The 18196-nt window shown below is 39.7% G+C and overlaps 1 long non-coding RNA gene across 1 annotated transcript; it reads right to left on the reverse strand.

Moving 5' to 3' along the window:
- Positions 1-10192: 10192 nt before the first annotated feature.
- On the reverse strand, positions 10193-13653 carry LOC132037890 (uncharacterized). Its single transcript, XR_009410082.1, has 2 exons — positions 13462-13653; positions 10193-13028 (listed from the first exon to the last, which is right to left on the reverse strand). It is a non-coding gene; the product is annotated as an uncharacterized LOC132037890 (long non-coding RNA).
- Positions 13654-18196: the final 4543 nt, after the last annotated feature.

Consider the following 18196-nt stretch of genomic DNA (forward strand, 5'->3'; position numbering starts at 1 on the left):
TTACTTTTACCACCCCTGATTTGAGTTGTTCTTCTACCTCATCCTTGATGCGGACACTGAGGTCCGGTTTGAATTGTCGGGTTTTCTGTTTCAATGGAGTGAAGCTTGCATTGATGGGCAATCGGTGGGACACTATGCTAGTGCTTAATCCCGGCATGTCAGCATATGACCATGCAAAAATATCCACAACCATGCAAAAATATCCACACTGACCATGCGAAAATATCCACATATTTATTTTGTAAACTTATTAATTCCTCCTTTTGAGGCGCTTCTAGTTGCGCACTTATCCTAGTTTCTTTGATGTTCTCTTCGTCACCTAGATTGATCGCTTCTGTTTTGTCCATGTTTGGTTTTTGTTCATAATCTAACTGTTCTACCTCTTCCATGAGACCCTCAGGTAGCATTATTTCTTCGTCGTATTCCTCATACACCTCTTCCTCTATACTGCGTGACTCATTCATTTTACAACATGTCATGACACTTAAGGTTGCTTTATTGTTTTTATTACTAAAAATTCAAGGCAAAGCAAGGTTAGTATAAAACATGTATGCAAAGTGAATAATAAAATCATTTTTGATGAAATCGGGGCTTTTATTGATTTAATATGAAAAGTACATATTGTGGTCCTAGCTCGGATCAATATCGAACCATTTTCATTTTTTGAAAACATTATGAGGTACATAAAGTGACAAAAAGGTGAGTAATCGGGCCTCAACCGATTCTCTCCATTTTCAAAAATAAATTCGTCATTTCTCCATCGAAGAGCCAAAAGCAAGGTAGAGGTCCAATTGGACAGATGCTCGCCCGGACTAGCATCTCGGATAGTGGGCGCTCCTGCACATTCCTCTAGAATCACTAAGCAATCTTCCTCTCTGAATAGCATCCCTATCCCCTCTAGCATAGGCATTCTAATCGGAAATGACTGGTATAGATTTGGAATAGGCTTGCGGAGATCGGCAACATCCTGTCTCTTCTTGGTATGTATTTCATCAGTTAGTCCTTAACCGAGTCCAAAATGAAAATTATCTTAAAGAATGGGAATCGGCTCAGTGATGCCATGCAAATTCTTTCCCAAACCTTCATGGGTTCGAACCTATTCAGGAGCATGGTTGAAGCAATCATTTTATAAACCGCAGGCATGGGAGCCTCGGGGGAGTCTATCTTGTGGGCAGCTCCTACTAGCTCCATCACATGGAAGTCCGTTCCTTTGGGTGCTACCTCTATAATAGGAACAAAATTATCTGGGTAATCATGCATGCTTCCTTTTTCGTGGATTTCCACCTCATGCCCTTCCCAGAAAAATTTCAAAGACTGATGGAGCGAAGATGGCACAGCTCCTGCCATGTGGATCCACGGTCTTCCCAAGAGCAAATTATAATTGGCGGGTATTTCCATAACTTAGAACTCAGTAACGAACTCTGCCAAACCTATTTGGATGTTAAGGTCAACTTCTCTAGTGGCATCGCCTCGGCCTACGTCAAATGCTCGTATATTGGTGCGGCTCTGGCAAACCTTTCCTAGGTCATATCCCAACTGTACCAAAGTAGACTCGGGATAAAAATTTAGTCCATCCCCATTATCGATTAGAACTCGTATGATTATTTTGTTGCGACACATGACAGTGATGTGCAGTGCCTTGTTATGATCTGTGCCTTCTTTGGGTAATTCCTTTTCTGTGAAGGCAATCTGATGTTCCACCATAACATGGGCGACTATTTCAGCTAGATTTTTGCTATTTGTCCCAGCCGGGACGTGGGCTTCCTCCAACACCTTCATCAAGGCCAAGCGGTGATGGGGTGAACTTAGTAAAAGTGCCAATACCGATATTTAGGCTGGTGTTTTCTTTAAGTGCTCCACAATGGAGTATTCTTTTGGTTGCATTCATCGCCAGAAGTCTTCGGCTTCACCTTCAGTGATTGCTCTCCTTTGATTTTCCTCTTTTCGAGGTGCCTCTTGGGCTAGATATTCGGGAGTATAACATCTTCCCGACCTTGTCATACCATGAGCAGTAGCTACTTGTACCACAAACTCTTTTCGGGGAGATGCCATTGTTACTTAAGCCACGTGCGCAACAACCGGCGTAGGGATTAATACCTTAAATTATGGACGTTCTTGTAGAGAAAGTGACACCACTGTGCACTCGAGCTCTTCTACAAAAACTCAAATTACGGGCCTGCCTGTAACCCAATCCTCTTCTCTTTCAATCATATGAATCACATTGTTGCCATGGTTAGGCAGAGGATTGGTGTTCACATTGGGCGGAGAAGTTTGGAGCACGATCTCCTTTCTGTCAATCATATCTTGTATCTTGTACTTTAGATTAATATAATCCTCAGTACTGTGTCCTACGCCATTGGAATGGTAGGCACATATTTGATCAGCTCGGTAGAACCGGTTCTTTGGATCAACGATCTTCGGAGGAAGCGTTTGAATCATTTCGGTGGCGCTCAACCTCTTAAACAGATCGGTTCGCGTTTCCATTAATGGAGTGAACACGCGAGCAGGCTTTTTCTCAAAGTTATGACATGGCGCGTTGTAGGCATTTAGTGGTGGTTGGTTTTGGTAATTAGTAAGTGGATTATTTTGCGGAGGTCGTAAACAGGTGTGGGAGTTTGGTAATTTGGTGGTGGGGTTTGGAAGGTATTCTGTAGAGCTTGGTAATATGGGGGTGGTGTTTGGAATGTATTGTGTGGAGCTTGGTAATTTGGGAGTAGTGTTTGGAATGTTGGTTGCGCATAATATACGGGTACTGTATTGTATGAGGCGGGTATGTAGGTGTTTGGGGGTGGTGAAGCATAAACTTCCATCGGGGAATGGAATTCTTCCTTTCTTTTGGATCTAGGGCTGGCAGTATGGGAGATGCTTGCCACGTCTTTCTTCTTCTTTCTTATGAACCCTGTCGAGCTTGATCCGGCAGCTTTCCTAGCTATGCTTATGATCCGTCCTATCTTAAGACCATCCTCTATGGCCTCTCCCATTTTGACGAGTTCAGAAAATGGCCTGCCCGCCATTGATAGCATTCGGTCATAGAAATCCATTTCTTAAGAACGGATGAAAATCGAGACTAATTCTTCTTCGCCCATTGGAGGTTGTACTCGGGCGCCATCCGTTCTCCATCTACTTGTATATTCGCGGAAGTTTTCAGTGGATTTCTGTTTTACTTTCTCCAAGTAGTACTGGTCTGGTACTGTTTCCATATTGAAATAGAATCTTTCCATGAAGGCCGCAGCCATGTCTTCCCTGCGACCCAGCGGCGTATGTCTTGTGTTGTAAACCACTCGGAGGCTTCTCCGATCAAACTCTGACTGAATATCCTCATAGTGAGCGCCTGATTATCTCGAACACCAACTAACTGGTCACAGTAGGCCTACAAATAGGCTTTGGGGTTACCCATTCCATTGAACAATTCAAAACGAGCCACCTTGAAACCTTCAAGCAAGTCCAAATTTGGATGCATGCACAGTTCATCATAGCTTAAGCCCGTGCCAGTGAGGGCGGCTCTCATGGACCGTTCCAGCATTGCGGTCATCTTTCGTTCGAGCTTTTCTTCTTGCGTTTCCTGCTCGGCCTTCCACACTTTTTCCATCTCTTCGTAGTGATCTATTTCTTGGTGATTGGGTGAGAAGGTATCCGTGGTGATAGGTGTCTTGAAAGGGACAATTGGGTGTGCAAGGTGATTTCTGGGCGCGTAGGTGGCTTTTGTGATTGGGGATAGAGCTGGGATGGGTGTTTTGTGGCATTTGGTATGAAGGAACGGAATGCATGGTTCCAGGGATTCGGGTAGTATCGGTCGGTAATGGAGTATGGTACGAGGTACCAATATGTTCAGTGAATGGTGCGGGGGTTCCAGCGGGATAGGTAGGAAAATGGTCGGGTAATGGAGAGCTTAGAGATGGAAAAGGTGGCGAAGGCCTTCTTGTTTCAGTGGCTGCTTCTTGGATAGCATTGGCCATTTCAGTTCTTGATGCCTTCTCCTGAAGATCAACGACCTTTTCTAACAGTATTGATTATATCCTCGGAAGGCGGGGGTCCTTGTGGTTCGGCCACAGGTGACTCTCTGAGAGCGAGGTCAGTTTGGTTCTGTTCATTCTCTGGTGTACCAATCTTTATCCCTTTGCCTAGGTCTTTTTGGGATAGGGATGCTATTGCAGCTTTTGATCTTGTGAAGTATACGAGTGTGAACACGAATCAACTTTCTCTTCTACAAGAAAAGAACAACTCAAAAGCAAACAATATTAGTTTGTTAGGCAATAAAAGATAAGCAGAATATCGCACATAATTGGCAGTTAAAGCACGTAGCACATAAATAATCATATGTTTGACTTAAATGCTTGATTGATCTCTTGTACCGAGTTTCGGGTATTTCGGCTTTGTTAAGTGGGGGAATATAATATTTATAATATATAGGGACCGAGTCTTACGTAGACTGCCTACGTATCCCTCCGCGGGAAATCAGGCCCATCCGTAGTTCGGTTTACATAAAATAAGACTCCTTAACTTAAAACCTACCTGTGACTAGGCTCGATAGGGGCTTCCAGAGTATTCTTCCTTGGGACATCAGGTCGGCGCAATTCCTTTTACATATAAATAGGGGGGACAAATCTGTGTTAAATACAAAAATGGGATCCCTTAAAATTTACCCAAAAGGTGATCTCTCCCTGAGATCCAAATGGGTTGTTTGTCCTTTCAACCCTTCTCCCGACCCACAAGACCTAATTCTAATACTGTGACGGGAGCATCACCCAGACGCTGCCTGTGTTGACCAAATGTTCCATCTCAAACTTAAAAGCCTCACACTCCTCAATGTCGAGCCCAAGGGCTCCAGAATGGTAAAGGCACATCCTCCTTCGATTGGTTCCCTCAGTCGGAGCACTGCGAGTTCTGATTGGGATTATCTTCCCAATGCTGACCAATGTGGAAAGTGCTGGCATATGAGTCCTTGAAGACAGTGAAGTCGTAACGCCAAATGTGAGTGTTCAGCGTGATCCCTTCAGTTAGGGGAACACTGTCGTGGACCAATAATGAGTAGGGGGCCCATAACTTAGTGATGCTCTTTTCATTTATCAGCCTCAAAATCCTTTTCCTGAGGGCCAAGCACTCGTTGGCGATATGACCAGCTTTCTCCTGATGAAAAGGGCACCTCTTATGTGCAAAAACCGGAGCACAAGGTGGAAACCTCTCATGGCTGACACAAATTATCCCCTTACTCCTAAGCTTGTCCAAAACTTCCTCACTTGTCACGTGCCTGGCTAAGACACGGTAGGGGCAAGCCACAGCTTTGAGTGCAATGGCCCACCATTCAGGCGATGCCAGCCGGACGAACTCTACATGTTCTTCAGGCTCCCTTCTTGGGCTTGGCTGTGTGACGGAGGCGGCCTCTCTTGATGGCCACGTGGGTTCTAGTGGGTCAGACTATATCTCCTCTTCTTCTAGTTCCTTAACTATGGGAATGTACTCTGAAAGTATCCTTTTTCGCTTGTCTAAAACATTCTTGCCTCGGTGTTGTGTTTCAACATGTTCCTTGGGCGGACTTTTCGCCAAATCCATTAATTCGTCGCCCTCTTTGATTTTGGCCCTGACTGCCCAAATTTGCTTCTCCAGATCTTGAATTTTGCGATGGAGCGAACCCTCGCCTTCCCTCCTAGCCTCGTGCTCTGATACGTTCTTCACATCCATCTTCAGATTCTGAGAATGTCACTAAGCTTAGTATAGGCATTGTTTTTCTTTGGGATAGTTGTCGGTACTTGAGATCAATTAAGCATTTATATGGAACATATGAAGCAAACAAGTCACGTAAAGCAATTTCTACAATTGTAGGTGTACTAATCGCGTTCCTAAGGCATACTAATCTCTTGAACATGAATGTGCCATTTAAGTCAAACCATTGCCCCATAATCATGAAATTTCATTAATAATAATATTCTTCCTCGAAGGGGTACAAAAAAGGATAAAAGTAAAGATAGTGCATAAAATGAATCAGCAGAAGTGTCCTCTGGTAACTGATGATGAAGCTCGGTCAGTCCTGGCCTTCTTTGCCTTTCGGAGGGTAGTCTGGATATGAAGATGGGCCGATGTCAATGTGGCCTCCATTAGAAAACCCTTCTGTGTAAAATTCAATGGAGCAACTGGTTGATCCACACCATCCTCCGTTCTTATAAGATGATACACACTAGCTAACAGCCCGCCAGGCGCTACATCATAGGCACATTGAGAGCGGAGATAATCTAAGGCATACTAATCGCTTGAAACATGAATGTGCCATTTGAGTTAAACCATTGCCCCATAATCATGAAATTTCATTAATAATAATATTCTTCCTCGAAGGGGTACAAAAAAGGATAAAAGTAAAGATAGTGCATAAAATGGATCAGTAGAAGTGTCCTCCAGTAGCTGATGATGAAGCTTGGTCAGTCCTGGCCTTCTTTGCCTTTCGGAGGGTAGTCTGGATATGAAGATAGGCCGATGTCAATGTGGCCTCCATTAGAAAACCCTTCTGTGTAAAATTCAATGGAGCAACTGGTTGATCCACACCATCATCTATTCTCATAAGATGATACACACTAGCTAACAGCCCGCCAGGCGCTACATCATAGGCACATTGAGAGCGGAGATAACTATACCCATATACATAAAAAATGACAGCAATGGAATGCCAATCGCCGGGCTTTATTTGTAAAGTCTCTATTCCTTGGTAATCAAAGCTCAAAGATCTATGAATTAGCCCATGCTTGACTAGCCAAGAAAACAAATGACCCTGCATCTTTTTTATCTCTCCCGCATTTTTATTTGTATAAGCATTTCACATTTACAATGAAATTTATGAAAATTGACCCACCACTTCTTAGTCTGGACAAAGGAATCCTGTCTAATTCACTAATTCGGGGGAAGATACTGAATTTTTGTATTTGAAAAAGATTTCTGTATGGATCTATGAAGTAGATGGTGGTTGATAAAGAACTTTTGGATCATAATTTCCTGTTTGAATACTACTTCGAACCTGAAACTCGTGATTGGTAGTAAAACAGCGATTCGCTCGTTGAGACCTAATTCGATCTTCATAGTGTTCTCAAGATATTTTAGTCATCCAAAGTCTTCTTCATCTGATCATCAAGCTCAACCAAACATTCATGAGTAAACTCCAACTCACGCCTCAAACTAGTTATGGTGGATTTGTCGTGCTCAATCTTTTCTAAATACTTGGCATTTTTATCGTCAGCTCTTCTTTGAACCAGACGGGCTCGAATCTCGACCTATGAATCCTTATTTATACACAACTATAAAGAATGGGTCTAGGAGGGAGAGTGCCCTGTAAGTCGGCCCTTAACTAATCCTTATACTCCACCACACACCCAGAACAAAACCTATCAGGAGCTAAAGTATCGGGACCCCAAGTCATGCAACCTTTCCACTCGCGCAAGCGCTGCAAAGCTTTTGGTGGCCTATCGCCGTCATAGCCAATGATGAAATCTCCCATGCCCCCGACTTGCGGTATGATTTGAATCCTCCCAAACTATCTTAAGACTCTGGTAGGCACATAAGGGCGAATTCCTCGAATCCCCATAAGCGGTAAAAATGGACACTTCCTACCCTTGACCACAATTGTATCGGATACGAAGTCGTGGAACATCCATTGAACACTTTCTTCTTTCAACTTAGAAAAGGTGAAGGTCCAACTCAGCTTGATGTGGTCCCTTAAGTTTGGATAAAAGTTATGGAGACCGTCTTTTTCAGCTGGCTTACTTAGGTATTGGTTACCCCTAACCTTGATCATATGTTTAAGGATCCACCATTGTAGGAGTAGGTTACATCTTTGGAAGTATTTGTAGTGGTTTCTGGAAAAGCTTAAGGCTCGGTACAGATTGGCTAGGATAATTGGGGTTAGGTCGAAGTATTTGGTTTTTTCTTGTTGGGTTATGCCATAGAAGATGGCATGGGTAACTGAAATGACTCGGGTGTCTATGGCTAGTGACTAATCTTTGGGAAAGATCGTGGTTCCAAAAAGCTAGTGGCAAAGGCTAAGGGTCGGGTGGCTAACCATTCAAAGATAGGTTTTGAACTCCCCCGGATGTTCCACAAATCCACTTGGTTTCCCGAACCTTTTGTACAACTCTCTAAAGGGCATGGTTGGATCGTGGGCCCAATTAGCATGGGATAAGGAAAACATTTTGCAAATTTGGGAGTAGGTGGGATTTTCTGGGATTAAGGCATTTTGGTCGGGTTTCTTTCTCCCTTTTAGTCCCTAACCTACACTAGTCAAAACATCCTTAAACTCTTCCAAGGTGGGGGCCATCTCTACATCACTCCCGAAGCGGAAGACCATTCTATCCCGATCCCAAAATCCGGTAATTACCTCTATCAACTCTTTACAACCCGTCTTGTCATAATAGATGTCAAAGTTCCTAAATGACATGAAATACCCTTCTTTTCCTCTTGAGACATTTAGGCCCACCAAATATGTAGTAAGTATGGTGTAGTAAGAACCATGTCGAATCTATAAAACAAAAGCTAAGGTTAATCCCCCCCCCCCCCCCAACAATAGGAAATGGTTTAACTTATAGGCATATTACATATTTCCAAGTAGCCAATAATATGAGATGCGGTATTTTTCGGGTCATAGACCGTACTTGACATGGGGTAGTCTTCCTAACGGGTTTAGATACGTCTAAAATATCCAACCCCCCAGTCTAATTCATCTTTGGATTTGGCTTAGCTCTAATCTTGGGCTTATGCAAGAGTGAATTTTTCGAATTGACCTTGGGCCCGAGCAGACTACTCGGGATGAACTGTTGTCGGCCGTTGGGTGACCGCACTCCAACTTAACATTCAACGTGTTTCAAAGAAAGAGTGTTTCGGGTTTTTTAGTGAAGGCTAGACCGCGATCTCGTGTGTCCCTTTTGAAACCATGCTTTTTGCCAGAAGTGGCGGAATTTATGATATGATATGAATGACAGTTTAAAATTGCGGAAATTAAACACATAAGCAAATAAATACAGTTAAAATCACATTATATTGAAACCCTTATAGTTAGAACGAAGGAAATCCCCAGCAGAGTCGTCATCTGTTACGGTTCACTTTTATGCGGGCGCATAAAAGCTAATAAGAGGTTGTTGGTGCTCTAATTGAATTTTATTATTTTAGAGTCACCACCTAATTTATTTAAGGAAAACTAGAAAAATCGGGTTTAAAAGGGTTTATCAAGCAAGAGAAAAATCCTTTTTTGGACCAGAGTTTGAGGTAAGGGTTACGTGATCCCTTAGGGAAGGTTTTAAGCACCCTAATATTAAGGATCCGTAGAATACGGTTGACCTACGAGCTTCAATGTGTGATTAATGTATTTATTTGCTTAAGATGATTTAGTTTTCCGCAAAATGTCATTCATTATCATAAATTCAAAATTTTGGCAAAAAGTCCCTTAGAAAAAGGGGTTTTGGTTTAAAAAATCCGTATAAGTGTTCAACTCACTTTATTGCCGGACTAAGACGCACTCGGGATTTGTCCCAAGTAGAGTCACTACTATTTTAGTCCTAATAAAATGAGTTTAGTACTTACAGGTTTTTATTATATATATATATATATATATATATATATATATATATATATATATATATATATATATATATGAAAGTTTTATTAAGTCCATTTTAATTCATTGAAGCTCAATAAGTCAACTTATATTCACACCCAAAGCCATCCTACTCTCAAATCGTTCCAAGTATATTTTCTTCGTTTTTATCCCTTTAAGTTAGGCTTTTGGCCCAAAATATTTTTTATTTTCTGAAAAAATTTCTTATGTCCAAACAGATTTAAAAATGGACCAACTTACTTGAAAATTCTAAATGTTTATTTTTTAGTTACTGATCTCAGTTCCGAAAATAAGTCTTGTGTCCAAGTCATTTTTGAGGTCTAATTTCAGTCTAATTCAATGCCGAGGCCCAAAGGGTAAAACAGTTACATATTTCAACCCAAAATAGTCCATTAGCGAGCTTAAGGCCCAAAACCAATTTAATCATTGCTATATCATTTCCAGATTTTTTTTTTACAAGGGCGGGAGGCCCAAAAATGCTACTTAGTTCCAATTTTTTCAGAAATTACTTAGACTTGACCATAAACCAATTTTAAACTCAAAGAAAACTTATAGAGCATTAATTGCCGATTTTCATGCATAAATTAGGATTAGTCCAAGTTTAAAAATCATTTGGGCGACTTCCTAATAATACTAAAGTTTTCCTAAGTTCTAACATTCACAAGGGTTTCAATATTATACGAATATCTTTTTTACAAACACATACACTTATATGAATGAAATAAAAAAGAAAATGTTGGGCTGATGGGCCAACCTAAGCCCACCAGCTGCCTATTTTCACCCATAGGTGGGCCTTCAATGCAAATATTAGCTTCCCTTTCATCGAACTCGATCAAGTAATAAGGGTTGGGCCTCTGGCCCAATAAGTTTAAATGAGAGAAGACGGCCCAAATGACCGCGACGTTTTTTTTACATGCAACACGAAGAGGGAAACGAAAAATATTGGTTAGAGGGCATCTAGAACTTAACTACTTACTTACATAGACTAATTATACTTGCACACTAATTATTCAAACAAAAATGCAAGAACAACACATATATGTTAAGGCAATGATCATATGCAGAGGGATATTCAGCCAAGTTATAAGCATAAGAAAAAAGAACAGAGAACAGACAAAGCCCATGTATAGAATAACAAGCAAACATGGCCCAACTAAAAGCTAATCATAATGTGGAAGGCAGGCCCAAATAGAAAGAAACAGACAAACAAAGACCAGGCCCAAGCCAAGACTATTACAGAGCACAAAACAGCAATCCTGAATTCCCATAGGTGATATACCATATGTATATACTAAATATAAAAGCTCCTATATACCAAAGGTATATGGAAACTGTATATACCTAGAATATTTAGGTATATCCTCTGTACTTAGCCTTAGAGGATCCCATGGTATATGAATTCCATATAGGGGAAACCCCAAAGAACTTTAAACTTTTCAGGTGAAAAAAATAATCATACAAATAAGTGTCCACTGACTCCCAAAGGAAAGAGAAAGATGCAGCATCACATAAGAAAACAGTCACATGCATAAGTATTTGACAGGATGTTTTTCTAGCACATAGACATGTATATCAGATGATTTTACTTTTAATGACAGCCTTATATGATCACAAGAAAACAAAGCAAGTATGTTTTTTCATAAGACACTAACATATACCAACACTTCTTAGGTTCAAACTGTACTTCTGAAGGAAGAATATGCATTGCCAGTTCATGTGATGCTTATGAGACAAACATGTAAAATGCAGAAAAGAGAAACAAGCTCAGATGCAGGGAAGCAGAGGAGTACCAATATGCAGCTAGACATTTTTAGCCTTAAGCAATCAACATAGAAACTTAAGATATCTATACCAGGCTTGACACATTACCTTAGGACTCTCATACATGTAATACTTCTTACAATTAACTAACATAGGGACATGGATTGAGTTCACTAGTTAACATGCAGAAATCTATATTACATAGCATGGAAGTTAAATATTTGATTCAACTCAAGATGATATGTAGGATTCAAGACAACCAGGCAAGAGGCTCGATTCAAGAAAACCAGGCAACAAGCTCAATTCAAGCCAATCCACAAGGATAAAAATGTTCTCTTCTGTGAACCAATCATAAGGCAAATGACAGAATTTCACTTACTTAAAGTTAACAACCCATTTAATTCTCCTATATGTGTGCTACAGGTGCATTTATCCCCTTTTTAGACTAAGCATAGTTACTTAATGAACTTAAACTCATACCAGTTGCAATATGACAGCCTTCTGACCATGTTTAAACAGCACAGACTTGCATTCAAGGACACTATACATTCACAGGTTGATTGAGGCTGCATTCAGGCTTTGTTGGAGTCCTATTTAGACTCCTCTAAGCCATTTGATCCTTCTCCTTCTCTATCATGTTAGAGACTGAATGAACCAAGTAACTTATACTGATTTCAGACTTACCATTTTTTATTTATAAATTAGCATAGTGACCCTAGTGATATCCTGTTAAGCTAAAGCAAACAAACCTTGTTACTCTAAGTTAATACTCATGCCATTTTAATCAACTGGTACTACACTTAGGTGTGGACTCCTGTCTAGGGGTTCAATCAATAAGACACAAGTTGACAAGATAATGCACACAGGTAAGTTTTGACACATGTTTTAGATGGGATGAGCTTAAGCTAAGCTAATAGTGGACTTCATGCAACAGATGGACATCTAAAAAGGCACATTAACAATAAACCAAATAGATAAACAAAGGGGCTGAACAGATCTTCATAGAACACAGAACCCAAACAGAACCACTTAAGATGTTATCAGCAACATGATTTGATCAATAAGAGTGGCACTAATCCTACTTAGTTTAGACAGGTTTCAATAATGAGTGAAAGGCATGGATTACATAAACTATTACTAATTAAGTACTGAACAGAGACACTCTAAACATGCTGAACTATTAAAAAGCAATCAGCCTATAATGTAATTAACAAATATGCTGAATTACACTAAAACATAACTACTAATCAACTAGAAACAACCATAACATCTTAATCATACTTAGACTATAAGCAACAAAGGAACTAACTAACAGCAAACTAAATGTCTATTAATCATGCTCAAACCACTACCAATTAGAAGACTAACCATCTAAATAGGCATACAACAATTACCCTATCCTAACATAACTACAGGAGTTTAACTAAAACATAAATAAGCATGCAGAACTACATTAGGCTATTATAACATTTTTAAAACTAGAATGGCAACCAAATATACTCTAAGCATGCTTAAAATTACTAATGGCAAATAATTAAACTAAACAAAGAAACTTAAAGCACTGCAAGAAAACAACAAATAAGACCCAAAAATGACTAAAAGGAAGGAAATTTACCTTTTGTGAGTGCAGCCAACTGTCGAGATTGAACTTGGAAGATCCTTACTTCCTCAACCCCAAATACTCAACCACAAACAATAAGAAACAATTAAAACTTTTAAAATTTAACGAAATCTAATAAGTAAAGGTCTCAGATAATAGAAACCCTAGGTAATTCAATTTTTGAGTATTTTTTTTTATATTTCAATGTCTTCAAAAGTGTCCAACAATGTGAATTGGATAGAACCCCAATTTCTCAAAACACTAACTTCAATTCGATGGGGAGTTTTGCAATTCTCAGAATTGCATCTCTCAATACCACATCCAATGGTCAGGAATCAAGCAAACAAGTATATCAAGGGTTAGATTTGACCCAAAGATAGTCAATCCATATGGTTCTTCTTGAACCAATAGAAATTGTGGATTCAAAATCACAACACAACAAAACCCATTAAGAAAAATCGGTCTCTTGACCGTTGCTTTGTAAAAAAAAATAAAGGAAAAACGAAACTAATACCTTGTTTGGTTGACAGATTGGTGGAGAGATGCGGTTAGCATTAAATGCTTACCCAAAATGACCACGCTAAGGCTGAAAAAGGCTACGTACACCTGAAAATTTGCCATTTCAGGCAACGGTGACGTATGAGAGAGGAGAGAGGGTGGGGGCGGTGCTAGGGTTTCAAACCTTGAGAGGGAGAAAGAGCCTTAAAGGGTCGTTTGGCTACTAAAATGGAGAAGGGGAGGGTGTTACCGCCTTTAGCCTTGACATTGGGCCGGGTCATGGCCATTGGGCCTGATCCGGCCTTGAATTAAAAGGGGAATTGGGCCTACTCATGTATACGTGTATATATTGTATATACCCATGTATACATGCGTATATACGCGTATATAAGAGGGAAAAAATGCAATTTGAATTAAATAGCAAATTTTAAAGAAAAGTCATTAATCACATTTCAATTATAGCCAAAATTAAACTAATTTAGCCTAATTAGCTAATTTCAAAACAAAGACGGCTAGTTTTTGCAAAGTTTCAATTATGGCATTAATTGTCTTTAAGTCATTAACTTGACCCATTTCAATTATAGCCACTTTGAGCATAAAATTACAATTAAACACATAGCTATTTCATGCAAAATTTAAAAGATTAGAGAAGTGGAATAAATCTTATTTAATTAGTCAGATTTCTTGAATTAAACGGAGTAAAATGCTTGTTAATTTATTTCTAAAAAATTAAACAAATAATTGTTTTAAATTAATCCCTTGATTAATTTTAGCAAATATCTCATATTTTTTGCAAAAAAAGTAAATTAATTTCCAAATGACCTATAGTATTATAGAAACTATTTTGCCAAATGAAATGGCAAAAATATTATCTAAATAATTTTATAAAATCATTTTAACTTGTAGAAAATGCACATTTCACTCCGTTTAATATCCAAGGACTTTGGGTAATTAAAATAAATTATCGGAGGTCAAAAATTAGGTGTCAACAGATATCATAGGCCGACTAAGATTAGTATCATGCATATATTTGTAAAACCAACAAAATAGGCAGATAGGCACAACAGCACAACAACACAACAATATCAAGAGTCAATCATCAACCAGTCCACAATGCACCACAAGAATGAGTTAAAGTCCAATGTAATGCAATCAATGATAATATATCAACCGTACACATATGCTAAGGGTATTGTTCGCATAATAGTCATGACCTGCAGGGGACCCATGGTGTCCATGTCCCACTGGCTTCGGAACTGACCTCGGATCACGGGCCCATAAATAGGCCATATCCTCACCCCATGTCAAATGTGCCTCCAGAACTCAATATGAAACATGATCAATCAATAATATCAGTGTCAATAAATACAAGTCCTCATGCCACAAGTCATATCAAGATCAGATAAATCAACTCAACAATAGCATGAACATACAAGCTATCTTAGATATCAAGAAAAGTATATATTAACCCCTTCCTTCCAATTCACAACAAATACACCTCATGTTCAATACATAAAGTAATGGCGACAAACCCACATAATCAGAAGTCATACCAACCTAAGTAGTATCCAACCAGACTTCATGCCCGAAAGCCTAATCATGCTTTCTCCCGTCAATTCTACTACATATACAAGCTACTAATCAAAGTCTAACTTAAGTAAACCATAACCTACTTCAATGCAGAACTGGGACGAACGCAAGCTACTCCTCGTAAGCTTTCCCCTTGCGTAACGCCTTGGAACGCTCAAAGTCTAGCAATATAATGCTAAGTAAGCAACATACCATCTAATCAAATAAGAAACAACATTTGGAAAATAATACCCAAAATGCCCCTAACCATCCAAAAGCACCAAACTAGAATTTAAGGGTGAATTTATCCTACTCTCAGTCCAAACAATCATAATCCTCCAATTTATAGGTTTCTAATCGTTTTAAACTCTTCAAATCAGAATTTAGGCAAAAACCCCTAATTTGGGTGAAACCCTAAGTCTCAACATATAATCCCAAATAATTAAGCAATTCCATCCTAAAAGGTAACAACCTACACTTCTAGATAACATGAATAACAATATAATCAATAACCCACAATTTGAACAAGGGTTTACTGATTCTAGGGTTCTAGAATTTTCTTACACTATTAGAGAACCTAGAACTTGCATAAGAACTTAATGAAGGAATGAAAGTGAACAAAGTAATGGTTAGGACTAACCCTCAAGGATGATTCCACCAAAGTAATGAAATAAATCGCCTCTATTGCTTTGGGAACTGTTTAGGGGAGTTTATAGCTAATGACTCGTACTTAGCAATATAAAAATGGGTTGCTGTTTCCCGACGAACGTTGCAGCAGTCGATATTTTCGCCCCAGCGGTCCCAAAGATAGCGGTCAGCCACCCCGCTGTGGCGGACATCATTAAAAGGCACGGCTCGCCATAGCGGTCCAGACCACATCGTAGCGGTCCCGCTATGGTGGCCCACTACCTGCTATGGAGGACTTCCCCTAAACCCAACTCACCGCGGTGGCGGTCAACACTCTGATGTGGCGGTCCCGCTGTAGCGGCACCACGCCTACTACGACGGTCACACCGGAATTAGAAACTTCTGGTTTTCACCAAGTTTTTCCAAAATCCCGACATCAGTCCGAGGCCCCACGTACACAAACCAGATATGCACACATAGGTTAAAAAAAAATGTGCTACGAACTCACCCGTTGCCTCGGAATTTCCAATGGAGGTCTAATTTACTAAGTCAACCCCCAAACGGAATAAACAAGTTTTCAAATCGAACCACCCACCCCGCCAAGTCATAATCGACCCTCCGGACCTCATGGAATCGACGAAAATTCAAAAAAGGTCCGTTTACCCAAAATTCAACTATTGGTCAAATTCCTTCACTTAAGGATTCTAACTCCTTAAGTTTTCACTAGACTCGTTCCTAGTCTCGGAAATGGATCAGCAGGGGTAAAATGGTCAAACTGCACATAACGACCTAATGAGTCGTTACAGCTCTTTTCCACTTTTAAAGGAGTATTTAGGAGTGATAAGAACACATAATCATAAATAAGAGAGGTGTTAAGCATAGGAGCAATAAATAAGGGATCTCACGTCCCATCACATTCGCGTAAACAATCTACGCTATCAGCTAATGCCCAAAGCATGACATTCAGATCGGACTATACAACTCTGTACTACACAAGTTCCCATAACTTAGCACCAATACTTGATACGAGTGCTCGCCACCTCACAAGTATTGGGACCCCTTACTTACCCATTACTCCCTCTTTATTAGTCCATTTTGACCACCCACGACGCCTTAAATAGAGTCAAGTAAGGTCTCAACTTGCCTGATTTGAACTCCGAAGCTCAAGCAATCACCACACGTTTTTCCCTTCTTCAAAGCCTCTGAATGATCCCAAATTGTTAAAATACGTAATGTACATAAGTATACTAGTCCGCAGACACCTATATTGCTATGATATTAATTTGGGTCCAAAAATTCACCCAAAAAGCCCGAAGGTTAAAACCGTAATTTCGTTGCAAAATCGGGTACAATTTAGTCAAAATGGTACTCTATGAGGTTAAACGAGTCCAATGATACCCATATTGCTATACTTTAATTCGGAAAATTGGAACTTTATTTGAAAATCGGTTTACCTATAACATTTATACTTTAGATCCAGAAAATCACCCAATTCCATGCATGAATCAATCCCCAAATCAAAATTTTTCATTCTCTCATCCTTAGGGCTCAAAACCCCAACATCTACAACCCAAAAATGGATAAAAATTATAACCAATGGAAATAATCATGGGTAAACACCAAAATAAAGGTTAGATACTTATCCCCTCGTTGAGACGAGAACAACGCCGATAAAATCACCTCAACCAGAGCTCTAGAACTCAAAATATGCTCGACATACTAAACGGACGAAGTCTAAATTTTAAGTACTCAGGGCCTTTGCTTGTGCCTTTTCCGCACCTGTGGACCTATGTGGTTGCAGGTGCGAATCCCTATTTCGCATCTGCGACGCACCAAAGACTAGCGATCCTCTCCGACACTAAAATGAGCATAACTCCTTTATACGACATCCAAATTCGATGATTTTTTTTTTGCTATGGTTCCGTAATCATGATACGGATCTATTGGTTCAATCCAAACACAAATCAAAAGTTGTTTTCTCAATATGGTACCCTTTATGGCCAAAGAAACGACACTGAAACTTCAAACACGAGCACGACATAACCCAAATCCATTCGAAACTCATCGAATCTCACTAAAACTTGCGAAAAATCTAAAATTATCATACGAACTTGTTGGAACTTTTAAAACATCGACATGGGGTCGTCTTGACCCAATGTTGGCCGTGGTCAACTCCAAATCATCTCAAAATCTAGTTTCTCAACCGACCATCTAAATCACACATGAACCTCTTGGGAACTAAACCAACGACTCGACTAAGTCATAAAATCACATTTCGGACCTAATAAAATCGACGAAACTTCGAGAAAGACTCATTTACCCTCGATGTTGACTTTGGTTAACCATTCTCATTGATCTCCAAAATATCCTTTTCCTTACCCAAAATTCACCCGAAGACCTCGAGAATCGCGTCACCCATCACCGCAATTCACAACAATCAATATGAAGCTAACGAAGTCAACAAATTTCCAATATGAGTCTTATTTCTTCTTATGACCATCTTTTCATCATAAATAGGCATATTAAATACTAAAACCAGCTTAATTGTCAAAGAC

This window comes from Lycium ferocissimum, chromosome 11 (assembly GCF_029784015.1).
Source record: "Lycium ferocissimum isolate CSIRO_LF1 chromosome 11, AGI_CSIRO_Lferr_CH_V1, whole genome shotgun sequence".
In the NCBI taxonomy this organism is placed as follows: Eukaryota; Viridiplantae; Streptophyta; class Magnoliopsida; order Solanales; family Solanaceae; genus Lycium; species Lycium ferocissimum.